At 50.1% G+C, this 21,529-nt stretch overlaps 1 pseudogene; it reads left to right on the top strand.

Moving 5' to 3' along the window:
- Positions 1–11,699: 11,699 nt before the first annotated feature.
- Positions 11,700–12,754, top strand: LOC109785427 (transcription factor bHLH149-like; annotated as a pseudogene).
- Positions 12,755–21,529: the final 8,775 nt, after the last annotated feature.

The raw sequence follows: 21,529 nt of genomic DNA, 5'->3' as shown, positions 1-21,529 counted from the left end.
TACCCCTACGCCAGTCGATGGCATATACAATTAAGCAGTTCACGGGGGGAAAAGAAGAGAGAAACTATAGGGCACAGTCAGATCACACGCCACACCTAGCGTTCCCCATTTGCGTGGTCAGGCGCGACACATCGCCCTCGCTCGAACTGTGGGATGGCGCCGGTCATGCGTACGCGATGAGATACGGGGACAGGGACCGACACGTGCAATGCCATGACGCGATCGAGCGTTGCCGTTCATCCAGTTTCCTCATCGGACCATTTAAAAAAAATTATAGACAATTTTTTTCAAGGGTATAAAGAGAGCTTTTTCTCCCAAATTTGTTTTTGAAAAGCTCTCTTTATACGTAAACGTAACAGAAATAAATCGAGATTCCGAGACCATTGAACGACCACTGCTGCCGTCAGAACGAGCCGCCGACGCGCAACTGTCGTCGCTCCCCTACGGAGCCGGCTTGACCTTGTCGATTACAGCCGAGAAGTTTTCGTGCACTTGCCGATAAGGACCAACACCACGGGCTGAGGCATGGCCTTGCAATCCTATGTACTTGTGCACATGATTGTCGGCATTGATTTTGCTTAATTGTACGTCATTGTATGTGTTATCACAACAAATTTGTCTCTTGTCTCCTTCTTGTTCAAAGGCACATCGGGTACCCGGGATCACGTAGATCGATCAAGGAGGAGGTAAAGTGTAGGGACGCGTGGAAGGATATACCGAAAGCCAGCGACAATAAGGACTGGTATGGTAGCCAAAAGCAACTCTTTGGGGACCATGAGGTGCAGTTATTAAACGCCCAATGCAATGGTTTGAAAAATCCTTATAACTGAAGTAACCTCGTGCGATAGAAAGAGTCTTGTTGGACAATAGACTCACGATTCAGGTTGCTGATTGTTCGTGATCTTATTTGAACGCATCCCCACACCTACACAATGAGAACACGTCATAGCGGTGTCTACAAGGACCATGTTGGAAATAAAGAAAAGATCCTATGTGCAAGTATAAGGTTGTAAGTAAAGTGCTCACGCCCAAGCCTATTTCATATCATTGTTTTCTCTCTAAACAACTTGCAATTTTTGGTCCGGAAACTAGAACTTCTAGTGACAACAAAAGCTTGTTTGATCCTTGTCTATTAGTATTACTTCTCATGGGTTCCATACCTAGTGTACAATTTTGAGGGAAAAGGTAGGAACTATCTACATCGAAACCGGATCAAAGGTAATTAGTACATGGTCCCATGTCGCCCTCGTCATGTCCGGCTGTTGGCCAGGACAATGATTTACATCCTGGTTGCCGAGACCAACCACCGAAAGATAGTACATTTGCAAGGAGACAATGCCTTCAACAAGGTAACGACGTGAGATCGTTGCAGCTGAGCCTAGCAAATAAAGGCCAAAACAAGGTGGGACATGAAGCAGTGTTCCACACACCACCTTGAAAACGGATCTGGCGATAATCATATCAGTCAGTACTCCGCGTGAGGCCACAAAGATGTTAGCAAATGTGTCGGACGTTATCCCACCATAGAGAGCTCCCACGAGAGTCGGGGAGCTGCCATGCTGCAACACAGACCTGGCCATTGTCAATCCATGCCGGTATGAGCCGACCTGCAGCATCCATCACAAGCCTGGAGCCGCTGCCCCGGCTTCCTTCTTCGTGTGAGTTGAAGCGGATGCCACCAAGCTTGATGTCAATGGGGGCCACAGGTATGCCCCTTCCCCATGAATGATGTATACTTCCCGTGCGCAGGCCGCCGTTCACAGATCCGCAACGCCCCCGCCCATCACACAGGCCCCGCGACGCTCAAGCTCGCCCACGCCACCTCGCCTCGCCCCGTGCCAGCGCTACACCCCTACCGAGCCACCGCATCTCACGCTGCGGCTGCTCTCTGGAGGGGGATGGGGAATCCCCACCACTATCGAGGGGAAGGAGAGATGGGGGAGGGGCGCGGGACGAGGGGCTACACATCACATCTTAATCATTGTTAGCTATCCTTAGCGCTAGCTATCACCAGTTCATTCACCACACAAATCTGGCACGGACCAAACTAAAGTCTACGCCGAGGCTGCCTACGAAAAAGGGAGAACACGAAAGGGGAAAGCACAGGACACCGTAGCTTGCCTGTGACGAAATGGAAAGGGGGCGCCATCGACAGAAATAGGCTATCGTGGTCGCTCCACAACAGCATGCGCACCCTTGCGGATTTGTGCGCAGCAGTACCCTAGCGGCCTAGCCAGTTGCTGACACAACGAACCAGCCCACGTACGTGCACGGCACATCGGTCTCGAACGGGCAAGCACCGGTCACGCGGACGGGATGAGATACGGCGGCAGAGACCGGCCCGTGAAATGCGATGGTGTGACGCGAGCGTTGCCGCTGCTGTTCATGCAGATATGCTGAGATCGACGGCATGGTAGGCGAGACAGCTCATGCATGCATGCGATCGATCGGGTACGTAGATACCGCTAGCTAGTGTCCTCGTCGGGTAATCGTTGATCATCATGATATATCATCCACTAATTAACTCAGCAAAAACCCGCTCGAAAGATCAGTGGATGCCGACGCCATCGCCCTGATGATCGCCAACTTGACGCACCCTACTCCTTCTGCGTCCCTGGCTTGTTAGTGTCTTTTGTGATCTGTCCGTGTGCTTGGACTACGTGGCTTGAGCTCTGCGTTAAAACTTGTTATCTGTATTTGACGTGCTGTGCCTTTGAACTTGGTTTGCTGCTACTGGTTGTTTGTTGGATGATTTGCCGTTATCACCGACTGGTATGTGGCCTTTTCCCTTTAAAAAATATATCTTTTTCATTCTAAAAAAATATTTTTACAATATATCAAGAAAAAATAGTTTGAGTACATGAATAATAGTGAAGTGCCCTCGCAAAAAAAAGTAATAGCTAAGTGCCCTCACAAAAAATAAAAGAAAGCTAAGTGGAGACGTGCATACGTGCACGTGAAACTATGGACAGAGTGATTATATGCCAAAAAAAAAAGAATTGTAAACTTAGGATACATCGTGTTAGTGTAACTTGTAGACCAGAATAGCTTAGTTTGAAAAAAAAACGAAGTTTTCAAGTTTGTAGCAGCAGTGACTTGCCGACCAGAATATTACTTTCTTATTTGCAAAGTAAAGAAAAACTCACCAACTCCATGCTAAAAAAAACACCAACTGTGAAGGAACTATATATACACAACAAGTTAGTGTAGCTTGTAGACCAGAATAACCTGGTGTGAAAAAGGAAGTTTTCAAGTTGTAGCAGCAGTAACTTGTACTACATCAGAACTGACAGTTCGTCCCTGAACTTAATATGTGCATGTCTCTACTTGTCATCTACACTTACTAGAAGAACGCCCGTGCATTGCAACGTGGCCACATTAACTTTAAGAGTTCAATATCAGTTATGTTAATATTATATTTAATATTTTCATACATATCAAGTGACATTGGCGACCTTTTTTACCATCAAATTCTCACACACACACTCTCTCCCTCCCTCTTCCTCACTCTCTCTCCCCTTCTCCCTCTCTCTCTCTCTCTCTCTCTCTCTCTCTAACACACACATATCCATCTTATTGGGGGGACCATAATCCATCTATTTCGCACGCACACGCGCTAGTGCATAACAATATGGATTATGTGTATTATATTTGCCACCACAACTGAGGGAATTAATTTCATGTGAATCGGCCAGCCACAGCTCCATGACAAACAATACATCTAAATTCTCAGTGCTATTTTTATGTAACATTGGTGAGAGGTAAACGACGGTGATTGTTTCCTTTGTTTGGAGATTGATTACCATCCGTGAGTTAAGCTGGGTACTAAAGAAGAATCTGATTGTGATACGTGAATTGATTGTTGCCTTGTACGTTTGGTTTTCGTATTTGAAGATTGATTACCATCCGTTAGTTGGGTTACCAAAGAAGAAATCAATCACCATATGTAGAAAAAGGAACTACATTGCACATGCTTACACCTCATCTACTCGTGAGAATATATAGAATTGGAGCAAACAAAATAAGTGCAGACGAGAGATAAAACATCAATGAGGATCCCTAATGTCTTGACTAATATGTTGTCCTCCAGCTTGAGAAGCACCTACAAGGAAGGGCTAACATACAGAATCACGAGCCACTCCAATTTATGACTCACACAACTTCATCTTCAACTTGTTAATGATGCGTGAGCCTCAACGTACCATGTGGTACTGTTGGAGGCCATGATGACCGGGTGCACCTGTGACTCACCAACGTTCCATCATGCGCAACGCCTCCTGGAATGCCTTTGGCATCGCATGACAGAAGGTAGGAACGCGTTAAGAGCAACTGAGGCAAAACAACAAACAAGTCGCACCCCTCTTGTAAATATGTAACATTAATATCTTTTGTTAATTAAATGCAGTAGAAGCCTCTCCTGTCGTTTCCTCCTAAAAAACAAAAGAATGGCGCAATTGAATGGTGGTATCACACAATCCAACTCTTCACGTCAGCGAACTCCTTAATCTGCCTGGCCCTATTCTTATTCAAAAGGTTGTGCAACCAAGACCGGTTACTCCTACAATTTTGCTGTGGAGACACGACTTATGTGATGCAGTAAAGCACATGAAAGAGATGACGCCGCTGACGAGATCTTGGCGATTATATGTAACATAATCAAGCGGTGCTAGCTCAACTTTAGAGCCAATCAGCAGAGCCTATTTAGCTGATATATTACTGTTAAATACCATAGCATTGCAGAGCTTATTGCATCCTTGTACACACGATCAATATCTAGTTATCTACGGACAAGAAAACATATGTATCTAGACCAGCGGGAACAAAGACAAAAGCCATGTTAAACTTGTCACCCGGCGCACATGCACTTGCATACCAGCTCCTAGGCATGCACAAAGAAAAAACTGAAGCACACTGATGAAGTAACTCAGAAACTATGTTCCTGTCTCAAATACAAATAAAACTGACGGCCAAAGATGAACTGGTTAAGCATTCCCAAAATCACATGTTCAGAACTCCTCAGAACATAAATCCAACTATCAATCTCATAAATTTGAAGTTAATATCTCTCAATCATAAAAATAACATGCATCGGGTTGTCAATTGATTTTCGGATGCATCCACTATCAATCTCACGAAATGCAAGTTAATATCTTGCCAAAAGCAGACGTTTCATAATGTTAGCAAATAAAGTTTTCAGAACACTGTATATACAACCACAAAATCATAAGAGAATGAGCGTATACAATCTACAAGGTAATGTAGCAATTTAGAGGTTGGGTACTTACTTCACTAATAAAACAGGTTCAAGGTAGTAAGAAGGATTCTTCTAATGCATTAATAAACAAATGTTCTGCACTGAAGACAAGATAAACAATTCCCAAAGTGCATCAGAGCATCACAGAACATTACTGGCAAGATAAATGCATGACGATACACCCGACTCATTTAATTAATATAATTAAATTATTAGTAAATTAGTCACCAAACTGCTCGGATGAACCGGAACAGAGCCAACATATATCATCCTAGACAAACGCAGTATCAACCATTTACCTTGGTACTTTAGGGACCGACAGGAGGATGCATGTAGAAGCGCTTCTTGCCTGCGAATCCACAGTCAGATAGAGAAATTGGAACCCATTCCCATCACCAACTGATAAAGAAAGCACGTAAGAAAATTGATATCGGGCCAACTTGGATCTTCGGTGATTGTCCCCCGGTATGGAGAATTTAGGAGGGTGGGTGCAGGGAGTGGCCTTGTGGATGATGGATGGAGGCGCGGAGGGATGTGGTCGCCGGAAGGTCGAAAACGGAGAGGGTCGGGCACGTTAGGCGGAGCCGGTGGTGCGCGACAACCGGAGGCGGCCCAATCGTGGGCGGTGAACCGACGATAGCCTCGGCCCATCTCTCGACGCGGCGAAGATAGAGAGGGCGGCGCTGCCGGTGCTCGAGGCCGCCGCTCGGCACCATCTACATCGAGGGGAAAGAGAGGCGGGAAAGCGATAGGGTGATGCGGGGCTAGGGATTGCGGAGGAGGGTGGGGGTGTGCGATTTGAATGGATGGTTCTGCCCACCGTTTTCTTGTACGTGGCGGTGGAGACGGCGGCGTCCAGCCATGCAGGCGAGGTATGGGTCGAGACGGGCACACGGCGAGGCGCAGTAGCAGAGGCGGGGGCGATTTTTTGCTACTGAGATGCAGGGTGTGGGATTGATCGTTCATGTTCTCTTTTCCTTTTTAACGGGAGATGGATGCGATTTTTTCATGAGGGGAGAGATGCGACCACGTACAGATTCCATAATAAATTAATTAGGTCCATAACGGGATTTGTTTACAATGCGTTAAGATTTACGTGTTAGTTTTCTTAATAAAGAAATGCACTGATGTAGGGAGCGATTGATTCGGGTAAGGAAAGATAGATTCGTGATCTTTTGTATGTTAGGAAATTACTGGTTTGCAAGGAAAGAGTGGAGAGAAAAAGAACCAGTACAAGGGGGTGGGAGGGGGGCGAGTAAAAACCGACGAAAAAAACCAACAAAATTGGGAGGTGGGAGGGAGGACGAGAAAAAACCAGGGAAGGTGGGACGAGAATAACTCACCAACTCCATGCTAAAAAAACACCAACTGTGAAGGAACTATATATACACAACAAGTTAGTGTAGCTTGTAGACCAGAATAACCTGGTGTGAAAAAGGAAGTTTTCAAGTTGTAGCAGCAGTAACTTGTACTACATCAGAACTGACAGTTCGTCCCTGAACTTAATATGTGCATGTCTCTACTTGTCATCTACACTTATTCTCACATAAGTTTTTAAATTTGTAGTGGAGCCAGCCGTCTAGAAAAGAGCGTCGTCGGGTTCTTGCTGGAATTGGATGTTAAGATTTGGGGCATTCGATGGATCTCTGGGTATAGGCCGATGCTTTAGTGCCACGATGAAGCAGGGCGACAATGATACGGTACGGTCATGGCGCTATCATAGGAGGTGAGCTTTGATTGAGAGACGGCGGTTCCAATGCTAGTAGGAAGACATCTAGCTATACTTGTTAACCAAGAAATAGTTATTTGTCAATCGACTTGGCCTCCATGGCTCATGTTAGAACATACTCCATCCGCGACAAACATCTTATATTAAGTTACAGAAGAGTAATAAATAAACATGTCCTAATTCAATTCACCCCGTTAAGAGAAACAATTCCCAACTCATTGCGATCGTCTATCATGAGTACACCTACTAGCTCTCCGCGGACCAACTGAAAGCCTACCCAAAGCCGCTACTCTCACTGTCTCACACAAAAGGCAAAGTGCAAGGACGGGAAAGCAGCAATGGACCATGCTTCCAATAAAACGGAAAGACGATGCCGTCAACAAAAGCAGGCCGCCGTGGTCATCGGTCCAGTAGAGCATTGAGAGACCTGTTGTAGCAGTACACTAGCTAGCTAGATCATGTTCATGAGCTCCTGTTCAGCAGATACGCTAGCTTAGGCACGGCTCGTGCATGCCGGCGAGCACGTACGTAGATATACTCCGTCTTGCCTGAACCGCCTCCCCCGCCACCCTGCCCTACGTCTTCTCCCCCGCCGGCGATCGCTTCTCACACCCGCATCCGCACCTGTCAACCCTCTGCCCCATCTCCGCCGGAGATTATGCAACCAGCCCCGTCCGTCCGTCGTCCGTTGTCCCGTCTCCGGCTCGGTTCGATTTGGCAAAATATTTCGAGACACATTTGAAGTGTGCAAAGTTGCCTTCATCATCTGATTCGCCATGTTGCTGTATACTCTAGGCTAGTTGGCTCCAGAGTTTTGACAGGACACGTGGACATGTGTCTCAGCTCACATTGTAATCGTTGTTAGCTAGCTAGCTAGCTATCAGCACACTATTCACGGGCCAAACTAAAGCCTACGCGAAGCCGCCTACGAAAAAGCAAAGCAGGAAAGGGCCAGAGAAAGCACGGGACGCTGTAGCTTGCCTGAGACAGAAACGAAGGTGGATGACATCAACACAAATAGGCTACGTACGTGGTCGCTCCACAATGGCATACCACAGTACCCCAGCTACACCAGTGGACGATGCAGTTAACCAGCTCACGGGCAAGAGGAGAGGAGAACTATGCCACAAACCATACGCCGGATCGAGTCCGATACACGTACGTGCACGACACATTGATCTCTAAGTGGGAAGGCGCCGGTGACGCGGATGCGATGAGATACGAAGGCAGAGACCGGCTCGTGCAATGGTGTGAGGCCAGCGCTGCTGTTCATACAGACACGCTGAGATGTTGACGACACGGGAGGCGTGAAAGCACAGCCCATGCATGGGATCTATCGGGTATGTAGATACCGCTTGCTAGCTGGATTCTTGATCGGTTTGTCGATGGGAGTGCCTAAAGGTCAGCTAACTAAAATAATAATTCCTTTCAGTCATTTTTTCCTAGCCATCAGATTAACATCCAATGCCTTCGATCGCGCCGCTAATTGTTCAGCTTCTTCGGTTCTTCCTCCCAAGGGGCATGGCGGTTACGACCTTACTTGAACAGGATCTGTTCTCGTACCGGTTGAGTATAGGATTATTAGAAAGTATATGATAGACTAGGATTTGGTCATGCCTTGTCTTGTATTTTAAGTTGGTCTTTGTACTCTTATATATATGCCCACGAGGCTCAAGCAATACAAGTTATTCCACCAAACCCCTCTCTCCCTTCTAACATGGTATCAGCCTAATCGATCCTAAACCCTAGCCGCCGCCGCTTCCGCACCCGCGCGCCGCCCCCGGGGCGGTCGGCCTCCATGACCGCCGCCGGGGGCCGCGCCGCCCGTACCTAGGGTTCGTCCGCCGGTCGTGTTGACCGGCTGCCCTAGAGAATCTTTTTCCCGAACCTTTGCTCTGGGTTTTTTCGCTCTCTCGCCGGTCGTTTTGATCAGCGTTTTTTTTTGTCTTCCGATCTACGATCGGTTTGTGTCGCCCGCCGCCGCCGTCGACCCCCGCACGCCTCTACTCCGACATCAGCACGACTACGTGGCTTCTTCTCCGACACGACGGTCTGGCGCGACATGCAGCGGCCCAGAACGGCTGCCGTCCGCGCATCAGTCGCTTCGCGTCGTTCTCCGCCAACCATCGTCGCCTTGATTGGATCGGGATCCTCCTTCCACATCGTCTCCATCCAGCTCGATTGCAACCGGGTGAATCTTTTTCTCGGAGAATGATGCGTCCCGTGTGGCGTGTACTAGTGCAACACATTGGCCGTGCCTTGCATGGCTAAATTGGCCACCAGCACCACACAGCGCGACCCAGGTGCTGTGCACGCCGGCTGTGTTGTGCCACGCAACCCACTTCCCCGTCCCCATGCGGCGATTGACTGCGTGCCCGCGCTGGTTCTGTGCGCGTCCGGATCGGTCTCCCCGCCCGGCGTGTGTCTTCTGTGACCGGTTGCACTGTCACGTCTCGTTGCACTTCGTCGTCTCCAATCGAGCTCAACTTCATCTTCGCGAGTGATCGGATTGATCATCTGACCACCCGTGAATTGCCTCATCTACGCCGTGCTACCGACCTGGCTCATCGGTCGCGCGCACGTCCGCAGGTCCCCTGAAGATCGTCGCCGAGTTCAACTCGCCCTCCATCGATTGAGCAACGGGCTGCCGCTGCGTCGTCCCGTCGGGCCGCAGCGCCGTCGCCATGTGGTTCTTCTCCCGGCTGCACCGACCCGCGTCACCGCTGCGTCGCCCCTTTGAACCGTAGTGTCGCGGCCCGCGGTCCACCGCCGCCCTGAGGCCGTCCGCTCCTGGCCGCCCCGTGGCTGCACCGACCATCGTGTCGCTGTTGCGTCGCCCCGTCGGGCCGTAGCGAGCGTGGCACGCGGTCACGCTGCCGTCCTGAGTCGTTCCCGCGGTTGCACCGACCCGGGTTCCGTTGCTGCGCCGCCCCTCCGGGCCGTCGCGCAGCAGCCCGCGGCCACCTCCGCCGCTCCGAGGTCTTCCCGCCGTCGCTGCGTCGCCCTTCGGGTCGTCGTAGTGCCGTGGCCCGTGGTCCACTTCACCGTCCCTGCTCGTCGACTTCCCGTGGTATGCGCCGCGCCGTCTCCCTTGGCACGGGAACGCCACCGTCCATGCCGGTCTTCGTCACGTTGTCGGGTTCTTCGCCTCCTTCGAGCATCGCTGCCGCGCTCCTATCTAGCCGCCACCGTCAGGCTGCCGCCGCCGCCGCAGCCGCCCGTCCACCCCCTTCGTCTTTGTCCAGCACCAGCCCATCACCAGCGTCGCCGTCATCTACCCCGACCACTTCGTCTACTCCGACAACCGCGGGCGACATCGGCCCCGCGCCGATTGGCGACGCAACCGTCGTCGAGTCCTTCTCTGCTGGCTTCTCCGACTTCTTCGACATGCCGTACAGCTTGTGTAGGTTCCAGTCTACGCATGTCCGGTGCTGGCAACACCGAAGCATGCCTTCGTCCACGACATGTCCCCGGGCCTGGCAAGTCTGGTGCGGCGCTTCGTCAACTTCGTCTTCGTCCATCTACGCATGCCCGGTGCTGGCAACACCGGTGCGTCCCTTCGTCTACGATGTGGCCCCGGGCTTGGCAAACCCGCTGCGAAGCGTCGTCGACAACATCTTCTTCCCGGCGCACCACTACTTCGACACCACTGCGCCCATGACTAACACGGCGCCTTTTTGCGCCCGCGGCTCCACGGCGACTTTCTCGACACCGGCTACCCCGACTCGACATCGACCACGGCATTCTTCGCACGGCTACCTCGACCACGGCTCCACCACCCATGCTCTCGGCTATATCGACAAACGGCACAAAGGGCTACCGCCTGCTTGAGCAACCTCGTCGGTTTTTCACTCCAGCCACGACTCCGCGATGCATCGACCGTTACGACTGGGGGGGGGGGGGGGGGGGGGGTCCGTCGGCTTGCCTTCGGATTATTCTCCAGTCTCACCGTCTGCATCGCTACCGTTGTGACTGCGGGGGGATGTTGAGTATAGGATTATTAGGAAGATAGGATAGACTAGGATTTGGTCCTACCTTATCTTGTACTTCAAGTTGATCTTTGTACTCCTATATATATGCCCACGAGGCTCAAACAATACGACGAGTTATTCCACCAAACCCTCTCTCCCTTCTAACAGTACCGCTGCAAGGGGCATGGCGGTTTCTCGCCCACGCACGACCAGTCAAGCAGGGAGACATGCAACTATCTATGCTATTGCCCCACGTGCACTGCTAGCTCCCCACATCCTGTTCCATGACGTTGGAGAGGTTGCTGGTCAGCTGTCTCCACATAATATGAAATGTAGGCCAGGCCCAGCCTCCTCAATGCCTAGCTTAGCTTAGCTGCTGCCATAATTAGCAATTATATCAGCTACCACGACGTCTTCTTGTCGCTAGCTACGACATCTTGTTAGAGTTGTGTAGACAGGCAGTAGGTAATTTGTCCTGGGAGCCTGGCGGGGATTTGATTCGATCTGCATGCGAGGCAGCACTTCAGTTCTCTAGGGAAAATAATAGTCATCGCGTAAAGCTTGTAGTGCTAGTGCAGGGAGTGTCTATGGACTTTCTATGTGCAACGAATATTCACGGACAGTTACTTAAGGTTTAGAGCATCTCCAGCCCCAGGATGCATTTTTTCGCCCCTTGGGGGGCTGCCGGCGAGAATTTTGACCTGGGGGTGGGGGGGGGGGCAAATTTATCCACTCGTTGCGCCCCCAGGAGCAGTGTTGGCGAGAAGCTAGGCCCGGCGCGCGCCTATGTCGGGGACGCACGCGCCATGGCGGCCAACCCCGCCAACGTGAAGGACGAGTGGGTGCCCAGTGTTGAGCCATCGTCCAACCAGACGGGAGCGCCGGCGAGGAGCTCGGTGTTGAGCCATCGTCCAGCCAGACGGGAGCACCAGCCCACGACTAGTGCGCAACGCTCTCTCTCCCGGACCACGATGGTGCCCTCCTCCTCCACCTCCACCACGGCGTCTGCAGCGGCCGCGGACGAGAGGGGCCACAAGCGCGGAGCCGGCGAAGAGGACGCCCAAGTGGCGGACACGGCGGGAGCACGAGATCTACTCCACCAAGCTGCTCGACGCGTTGCGCCTCGTGCGCGCCGCGGGCGGCGTCCCCTCCCCGGCGTGCCAGGTGCGCGACGCGGCCGGCCGCATGCTCGCCCTCGCCACACGCGGCCGCTCCCGCTGGAGCCGCGCCATCCTCGCCTATCGCCGCGCGCGCCGCGTGCACCGAGTGCGCCTCCACGCTCCGGTCCCGACACCGGCGCCTGCTCTGCCACGGCGTGCCTCGCCGGGCGCGTCCTCCTCCGGCTCGACCTCAGCACAGGCACCGGCGCTGGCGAGAAGGCAAAGGCGCTGGGCCGGCTGGTGCCGGGTTGCCGGAAGCTGCCGTTCCCGGCGCTCCAGTCGGAGGCGTCCGACTACATCGCCGCGCTGGAGATGCAGGTGGGCGTCGGGGACGGCGGCGGCGACGAGGACTGGATGCGCCAAGGCGGCTGCGGAGGAGGGCGAGCTGGAGAGGAGGCACGCGCGGCGACGGGAGGAAGAAAAGTGGGGAGAGAGAGATGAAAAGGTGGGGGAAGAGAAGATATCTCACTGCAGGTGGGGCAACGCCTGCAAAACGGCGAAATTAGCCCCCCAGGTGCCCCCCAGCTTCCTGGGTTTGGGTTAGGGTTGCCGGCGCCAGTTTTTGCTTTATCCGGCAAAAAAGGAGAGTTTGGGGGGACGAGTGGGAAGATTTTTGTCTGCCGGCGCGAGAAAAAGTGCCTGGGGGGCCGGCTGGAGATGCTCTTACAGGGCTGCTGCCGAATTGTCATGTTTTGATTAGATAGGCGGGGGTGGGGGGCATATGAAAAATATGACCTACCGGGCACTCCTGAAATAGCGGCGTCCACATATGTGTATCTCATATCCGATCTCCTATATCCTTACTAAACCATGCAACGTAGAGCAGTAAACGGACATAGGCAAGCACAATACTTTCACCAAAAAATCACGACCAGAATTCAAAGGACCACCAAAGTTCACATAAATGACGGACAACTTGAAACTACATCTAAAACTTGAAATTAAATTGAAAAAAATCGGATTTCACCACTTCCGGGCCGGCCCCTTCACCTTTCGGTCGCCGGCGCAGCTGTGGCCGTCGTAGGCTGGTGGAGGATTGTCCGATTCGTCAAATGAGGAGTCGCCGTCATCGTCGTCGGAGGAGGAGCCGATGATGAAGCCCTTGAGGCGTCGGACGGCCCGGTCCTGCTGGCACTTGAGCTTCGCCAGTCGAGTCGGCTCCGTCACCTTCTCCTTGGCCTCGCGCTCGGACTGCTTGATGGCAAGCCGGAGAGCCTTCATGTTCTTCCGGCGGAGCCGCCGAGCGTATGTCTCTGTCGTCGTAGGTGACCGGCGGTAGACCCACGCAAGGAGCCACTCGTCCTCGTCGGGCTCCGCCGGTAACCCGTGGCGGCGGCGGACACAGCTCTCCGCCGCCTCCCTCTCGTGGTGGGCGGCGCGCGCCTCCGATTTCGGCGTGAGCATACGGGCCGGCTGTGCGGCCACAAGGACCCACCGTTGCCCACGTGGGGGAGCAGCAGTCGGCGGGGGTAGGGTACGGCATGGGGGAGGCGCGAACTGCGGAGCCAAGCATGGGCCGGGAGGAGGCAGTGCCGGCGGAAGAGAGGCGAGGCACCCGTTCCGAAACTGCCACCCGTGTGCACCTTGGACCTCTCGAGGGCAATGCAGAGGGCCAGCTCCTCGTCGGAATCAAGGAGGAGCAACTGCCGGCGCTCGACATGGTCGTCGTGGTCGTCGGAGTCGTCAGAGTGGATCGAATCAGAGAAATCGGTGGGAAGAAGAAGAAACAAATCGAGAGTGGACTGAGCTAGGGTTGCGGATTGGGGATATTTGTGAGGACGAAGTGAGGTCGAGATGGGCCCAGGCGCCCCATATCCACCCCAAATTTGGGCTGAATATAAGGGGCGCCGAACAGCTCGGAGTTTTGAGGTCCGTTTGAGACGCCCGGCTGGGTCAAATTTTCGTGACCGATGGACCGTCGGGATGTTTGAGTCCGGTTTGAGATGCCCGGCCGTAGATGCTCTAACTCTTTTTAAAAAGCCGGTGAGTGTAGCATTTTCAGTGATACGAGTAGTAGTACTAGCACTGTGCAGCTTGCAGGTTTTTTCACCTGCTTGGTTGGGCGTGCAGCCACAGGAGCATGCATGCCTTTCACTTTGTGGCTTCCATGCGTAATTATTGCATGATGCATGGCCTCTCCTGTGCTGGGTGCACTTGTCAATTCTCCCTTTCTTCATGCTTTTGTATTTTTACTAAATTTTAGATTTTTGGTGTTGTCGGAATACTTAATTTTATGTTAGTGAGGTGATACAATAATAAAAATAAAAATAAAAATGCAAATTAAACCATAATTGGAACAATCAGCTGCAACGCTAAAACCAACCTCCTACTCCCTCCGTCTGGGTTTTATTAGCCCCATTCACATTTTGAGCCAAAATTCGACCATACATTTGCATAATAATATATGAGCAATATGTAGATAAATGATAGCATTGAATACTTCATTTGAAAACGTATCCGGCACTATAATTTTTATGACAGTTGACTTATACTCCCTTCATTCCTAAATATTTGTCTTTCTAGAGATTTCAACAAGTAACTACATACGGAGCAAAATGAGTGAATCTACACTTTAAAATATGTCTATATACATCGTATGTGGTAGTCCATTTGAAATCTCTAAAAAGAAAAATATTTAGAAAGGGGGGGAGTATTTTGCAAATCAAATCTACGGTCAAATTTTAACCCAAAATATAATGGAGTCTAATAAACTCGGACGGAGGTAGTATATGTGTAAGCATAAGTCATATCCACGTACCCAACTACCAGTACGTTAAACATGTCCATCAATCAAAGAATCACGGTTGATGCATGATCGCTATACAAAGCTCACTATTTTGCCTAATTCCAACTTTCCCGCTCTCCTGTGGGCATTCCAGTGCTTTCTCGAGTAACCCAAGAAAGTGAAGGCTCGGTAATGGTACCTTCGGCACAGTGCGGGTGCAAGGACAGCTAGTGGTATGCAAGGCCACACAACCACAAGAAGATTCGGTTGCATCTTCAGGTCGGCAATGATCAGATCCATGGCTCGCCGGCATCAGCTTTCTTTTCCATGGTTAGTGGTGGGCTGTCCCTCTATAGAGATGTACTTTTCGGTGCTCTTTGCTAGCTTAGGGCTTGATCTGTTATAGGCCATGAGTGGATCAATCATGTCTCATTTGAACAAACCATCAATATACCAAAGGGATCCATCGGTTTCATTAGTCTTGTGGTCAACTCTCTAGAGGCTTCTTTCTCTCTCCGACGCCCATGAAAAAGGATTGTAAAATAAGACGTCACTAGCCATTGACTAACGCGCTTTTTCGGCGAGGTGCACTGAGTTTGCAAGCTTTTGCCTTCAAATTGCATTGCAAGTAAATTTAGAAAAGACCACATATTTCATGCATTTGAGAGAGACTTTAGAGGGAGACACATCAGATCACCTACATGTGCGCCACACATCGAAGACCAACTAGGAGTCTCTGAAGAAAAAGTTCATGGTTGTGGAAAAGGGATTGCCATTGCACATGATGTTACAAGCACTCAATCGTAAAAGCGGATTAATATCATTGAGATGTGAGCTCTACTTCCACATTCTACAATCCCCTAACTGGAATCAGATTAATTATGTGTCCGGCAGATACTTTTTGTGGCAGTGTTCTCCTCTGGTGCATGTGACATGAGCATGCATGATAGTGATATATATCATACTTACTATTCTAACACAGGAGCATGTTACGCATGTGAATTAGCTTGCTATACTGGTCATTAGGATTAGGTTAGTGGTTACAAGGGCTGATTCAGAGAAATATTGTATATATACTACTAGAAAAAGAGGTTGGCCGAATTCATCGATAACCACCAAAGGGCAACTCCTGGCCAAGTGAACTGATGATAGTTCCCAAACCACGTGAATGAAATTATATCTTGCGATCATATAAACTTACATATTATTTGATCGATGATCTATCGAACTACATAATAAATTAGTCGTCAAGATTTTATGAACATGCTTAGAATTTATCCTGTGAACCGGATTGAATATTTTTTTGTGATGAGAATCGGATCGGCATTGATCTCTTGCCTGTGCAAGCATGACTTACAAGGTTTCAAGTGTCACAACTCAACCACGCCATATATAACGGTTCCACAATTCTCCACTGTTTTATTTAGATTGATGAAATTCTCTACCAACTTGCTCCATGAGATGTGCGCTCACCTTCCACATTCCAGAATTCCCTAAGTGGAATCAGGTTAATTTTCTGTTGGGCAGATACGGTTTGTGGTCCTGTTCTCTGGTGCATGTGACATGAGCATGCATGATAGTTCTATATACTCCCTCCAGTCCCTTTTAGTCTGCATATAAGTTTTCTTCCGATGTCAAAGTATTTCTACTTTGACCAAACTTACAGGAAAATGTATCAACATACACAATGTCAAATCAATATTGTTAGATTCATTATGAAATGTAGTTTCATAGTATGTACATATTTGATATTGCCGATGCATGTTTATGTTTTTTAATGTAAATTTGGTCAAACTTTGAAAATGTTGGCTTGACACAAATATAATACATGGAGTAAAAAGGACTTGAGGGAGTATCATACAAACATACTTACTATTCAGACACGCAAACATGTTACGCGTGTGAATTAGCTTTCTGTGCTGGTGTTAGGATTAGGTTAGTGGTTGCAAGTGCTGAGTCAGAGCGCCTAAAAAAGTGTTAAGTCAGAGACATGATGTATACACTAAAAAGAGGTTGGCTGAATTAATCGATAAACTAGCAGAAGAATGACAGGCGCCACTCCTCGCCATGTGAACTCACGGGAGCCCCTAAACAACGTGAATAAAATATATCTCGGAAAGTATAATTATTAGATGGACGATATGACAAACTACATAATAAATTTGTCGTCGAGATTTGATTAAGGTGCTTGAGAATATAACCCGTGAACTGAATAGAGTTTGTTTTTTGCGACGAGAATCGGATCGACATTGATCTCTTGTCTCGTGCAAGCATGACAAACAAGGTTGCAAGTGTCACAATTCAACCACACTATATATCTACCCGGTTCCATTCCCTAGTACTATTTGTTTAGACAAGATGACTCTCTACTTTGATCCTAGGCCGTAGTTAGCTGCTCGATGATAGCTACGCTAACAAAAATAAATCGACCTGGTGATCAGACGGATGACCATACATAGATATACGAAAACGAAACCTACCATATACTAACAAAGGAGTAAGTTATTGAACAAAACCGGTTGATGATCCGATCCTACAACATACTAACATGAAAGTGTGATCCTAGCTAAAGCTCAACCCATTTTGGAGAAGAACGACACAGCTCGAAATCACAACTTTTGTTGTAGGCATACGTTCCACCATCACTGTTCTTCAAGCCCATCTAGGAAATCTCAACCCATTCTGGAACCTTACTACATCGGGGTCTTTCACAGTAGACTTTATGTATCGTGCATTCACGCATTCTGAGGCACCAGTGAGTAATAACAAAAAAAATTGAAAAGCGAAGGTACCACTTAAAGTCAAAATATTCATGTGGTATCTTCGTAGGGGAGTTGTGCTAACAAAAGACAACCTCGCACGACGCAACTGGTCGGGAAGTAAGAAGTGTTGTTTTGTACTCATGACCAGACAATTAAACACCTCTTTTTTTACTGTAAGTTTGCGCGTTCTACGTGGTCAGCCATCCAAATAGCGTCAAATTTGTATCCGCCCACAAGGGTTGCCAATATTTTTGGTCATTGGCTGGACGGTATTTCAAATGCATACAAAACGCTAATAAGGGTGGGAGCGTATGCCTTACTATGGTCGCTTTGGCTATGTAGAAATGATGTTGTTTTTAATGACAAAACTGTTTCTCCTTTGCAGGTTATTTTCCGTTGTACGCTCGCTTTGTACGTGGTGTACGCTACAACGAGCAGAGTACCAACCGCTATTCAAGGCGGTGTGTATGCTGTTGGAGCAGGTGGCTACGGAGGTTTTTACCCAACATGGATGGCAGCATAATCTCCGGCTCGGTCCACCATCTCTTTCGACATAGGCATAGTGTCGGTCTATGGACTCTACTGTTGCCGAATTGTCGGTCTTTTATATTTCTGTTTATCAGACTACTGGTGTTTGGCTGTGTGCATCCTAGTTATGTAGAGGCCGGGTGATACTCTTAATGCTTTGTATCACTTTGATGCTATATTTTGAGATAATAAAAGCGCCCTTTATCGAAAAATATGAGAAAAAAGAAGACTGACTTGAAATCCCCGGCCGTCTGTACATGCGTGCTGGTTGATGATCAACACGCAAAGGGGTTGGAGAACGTAGGGCATGCAAGCGTGTTCTCCGTAAGTCGTCCTAGCACGCTTCTTGTTGGTTGGTTGCTCTCCGTGAGAAAACAGTAAACTAAATATGAAATGACGAAGTTCTGAGCAGTCGATGTCACACGAAAAACAAAGCCATGATCTCTGATCAACCGGTCGCTCCCTTGTCCGACTCGATCCATCATAGTATCATGTCCTGTGATGATCCGTCATTTGTCTTTCTGTTCTCGCAACGGCCGGTTGCCGGGAGATCGATCACGCGCCGTAGTTTGTCTCATCTCCCGGCAAACATCTTTCGGACATGTACGGCGCCGGTTAATCATTGGGCCTGCATGCAACTCGTTCGGATTTTAAAATGGTTAAGGTGGCGCTTTACGACAAGGACCCAGCCGCTGTTTAAATATATTTTTTGTAAAACACGCCACGCTGCTTTTGGAGAGGGGACGACTGACCAGAGATTGGACTTTGACCAGCAATGGCTAGCTACAGGTGTTCCGACGGGAAGTACAACCGACGCAAGTGGTGATGTTTGATCCATCGATCGATTGGTTGGGGATAACTAAATTAATGATGACTGGCATTATCGTGGGTCGGATCAACTTTGTAAATAATCATTCCTAATAGTATGTGTATAGCTATGTGCATCTGGTTTTGAGGCACGCGGATATCATGCATGCATCTAGATACATCTGTCGACCGTACTTGTTTATTTATACTCCTACTATACTATACATTTACTCCCTTCGTTCGGAATTACTTGTCATGAAAATGGATGTATCTAAAACTAAAATACGTCTAGATACATCCATTTCTGCGACAAGTAATTCCGAACAGAGGGAGTAGTTGCGTTTATCTCTGGTTTATCCTCAGGCCAAATAATTTTCTTGTTTCTACTGTGGTAGGGCATCTCCATCGCTGACCCTTAAATTTCCTCTCACATCCGTTCGCGGATAGGGAACCAATTCACGAACACGGATGTGGAAGCCGGCCATTCAATGCTACCTTCATACATTTCAAACAAGATTTAAATCAACCGGATATGATTCGTGCAAATCCACCTGATTTTCATAAAAAACCGGAGCACATTCACTGCAACTCAGACATTTTTCATTAAAAGAAAGAGCGGCTAGACCTAAACCTATCCTAGGCGGCGTTTATCGTCCACTTCCTTTATATTCCGCATCGGCGACCACGTCCTCCATCTACCGTCTACGTGAGCACCAATGGGATTAAAACCCGTGAAGTGAAGGTGCGGTCTCCCGCGAGGAAGAGTAGGACATGAGAGACAGACCGGTCAGCTTGGGACACAAGGCTCTAGCGCCTCCCATGCCCTACTCATCCTTGCAAGAGTCTGCAACTTGTCTGTCACCGGTGCTGAACTACGTGAGGTCGATGATGGACACGGACGGTCCATCACTGTCCACTTGCCACATGCGCCCCCGAAAGTTGGATATCGGTGCGTAGGACACGTAGCGTGCAACGTTCTCGCCCTCGATCGCCTGCGCCGTCAGTGCGTGTGCTGTCGCGTCCGCGTCCGGCTGCAACGCCTCTACGTTGCGAGCGGCGCATTGAGCACGCACAGCCTCGTAGAGCGCTACTACTCTGCAACAAAGTTCGGATTAGTCGCGACCATTGCGGCGACGGCCTCCTCGCTTGCATGCTCGGCATAGATTTGGCCCTCCGACAGTTGGTGCTGCCCGAGGAGGACCATCTTGTATCGTTGCTCCTATTGCGCCTGCTGAAATGCTGACATAGGAGCCAGCATAGTCTGCTGTTTCTCCGCCATGGCAGCGTTGAAGTGCGCCTGCGCCTATTCCATGGTCAACGGGCAAGCACAGGCGCGGGGGTCCGGCACGGTATCATCGTCCGAGCCTGTCTCCATCGTAGGCTCATCGTCGGAGACCTCAAGCGAGCTAGCAGGCAAACCTTGCTCGATCCGTTAGGCACGGCGAGTCCGCAAGGCGGCTGCAAGGGTGGCCATCTCATGCTTCTGCTTCGATGACAGGCTGTCCCACAAAGCGCTGGGCCTTGCGGTCATGGCGGATGTGGTGCAAGGGAGGAGTAAGTGGAGCGGATGCAGTGTAGTGTGGAGTTAGTTGGGTGTCACTGCCTTTAAATAGAGGATGCCGGTGCCGGGTGCGTCAATGCGCGGCACCGGAGTTGGTTCCTCGGCCATCGAGCCTGCTTAATGGTGGCATACGGACGGACGTGCATTTAACGGGCGTGGTAGATATCCATCCCGTCTCATCCAGTAAACTTCTGTCCGGCACTAAACAGGCGCGGACACTGAGGACGCAATACGATCAGTGCTCTCGACCGGCGCACCTCTTCAATGTCGGTGCCAATGAGGTGTCGCGTCCGCTCGGCGTCAATGCGGAGCGGTCGCTCTACTGCGGCATGAATGCATGTAGCTGGCGTCAGGGTGGAACGAGCGCAGGCGAGGAGGAGGATTGTTGGTGGGCCAGGTTAGTCAGGAGCGGGCGTGGCAGCGGTCCGGACACCCGAAAGCACCCCCCCCCCCCCCCCCCCCACACACACACACATCGATTTGCAGCAAAAAAGGGGTCCGAATCGACCTGCGAACTGATGCAGAACTGCGTTGAATGGCAAAATATATATGTCTGGACCGCATGGTCCGAACGGTTACGGGTGTTTTAAGAGTCGGTGTCGGAAATGCCCTTAGCATTGGCTGGATCGTGCACTGGCCAAATAACTTGTGGAAGTACGTACATGCGGCGCCGTCGATGGTGCGTCCGACCCTTGAGCATGTACACACGTACGGGATGCAGCACATAAAGAAGCACACGAACCAGTGGCTCATCTAGCTGGCATGTTGAGTGGATCCTGCCATCCTGGATGGAGAAGTGGGGTGTGCTTGCTGGGTTCAGCTCACTGGAGTAGCAGGAGCGGTACAACGACAAGCGGAAAGGGTAGCAGCGACGGTGACACGACAGAGACGGCTGCGTTCGAATCCGGAACGACCAATGCATGGGCTTCAGTACATTCACCCCACCCGCGCACTCCACCGGCCGTCCCAAAGCGAGCGAGCAACACGGCCGTGTACGTACGCCGTGGCCTCGTGGGTGGGTGATGGGGATAC

The sequence above is a fragment of the Aegilops tauschii genome, chromosome 1 (genome assembly GCF_002575655.3).
Source record: "Aegilops tauschii subsp. strangulata cultivar AL8/78 chromosome 1, Aet v6.0, whole genome shotgun sequence".
NCBI classification, from domain to species: domain Eukaryota; kingdom Viridiplantae; phylum Streptophyta; class Magnoliopsida; order Poales; family Poaceae; genus Aegilops; species Aegilops tauschii.
Note: the sequence above shows the minus strand (reverse complement) of the source record. Positions and strands in the feature narration are given on the sequence as shown.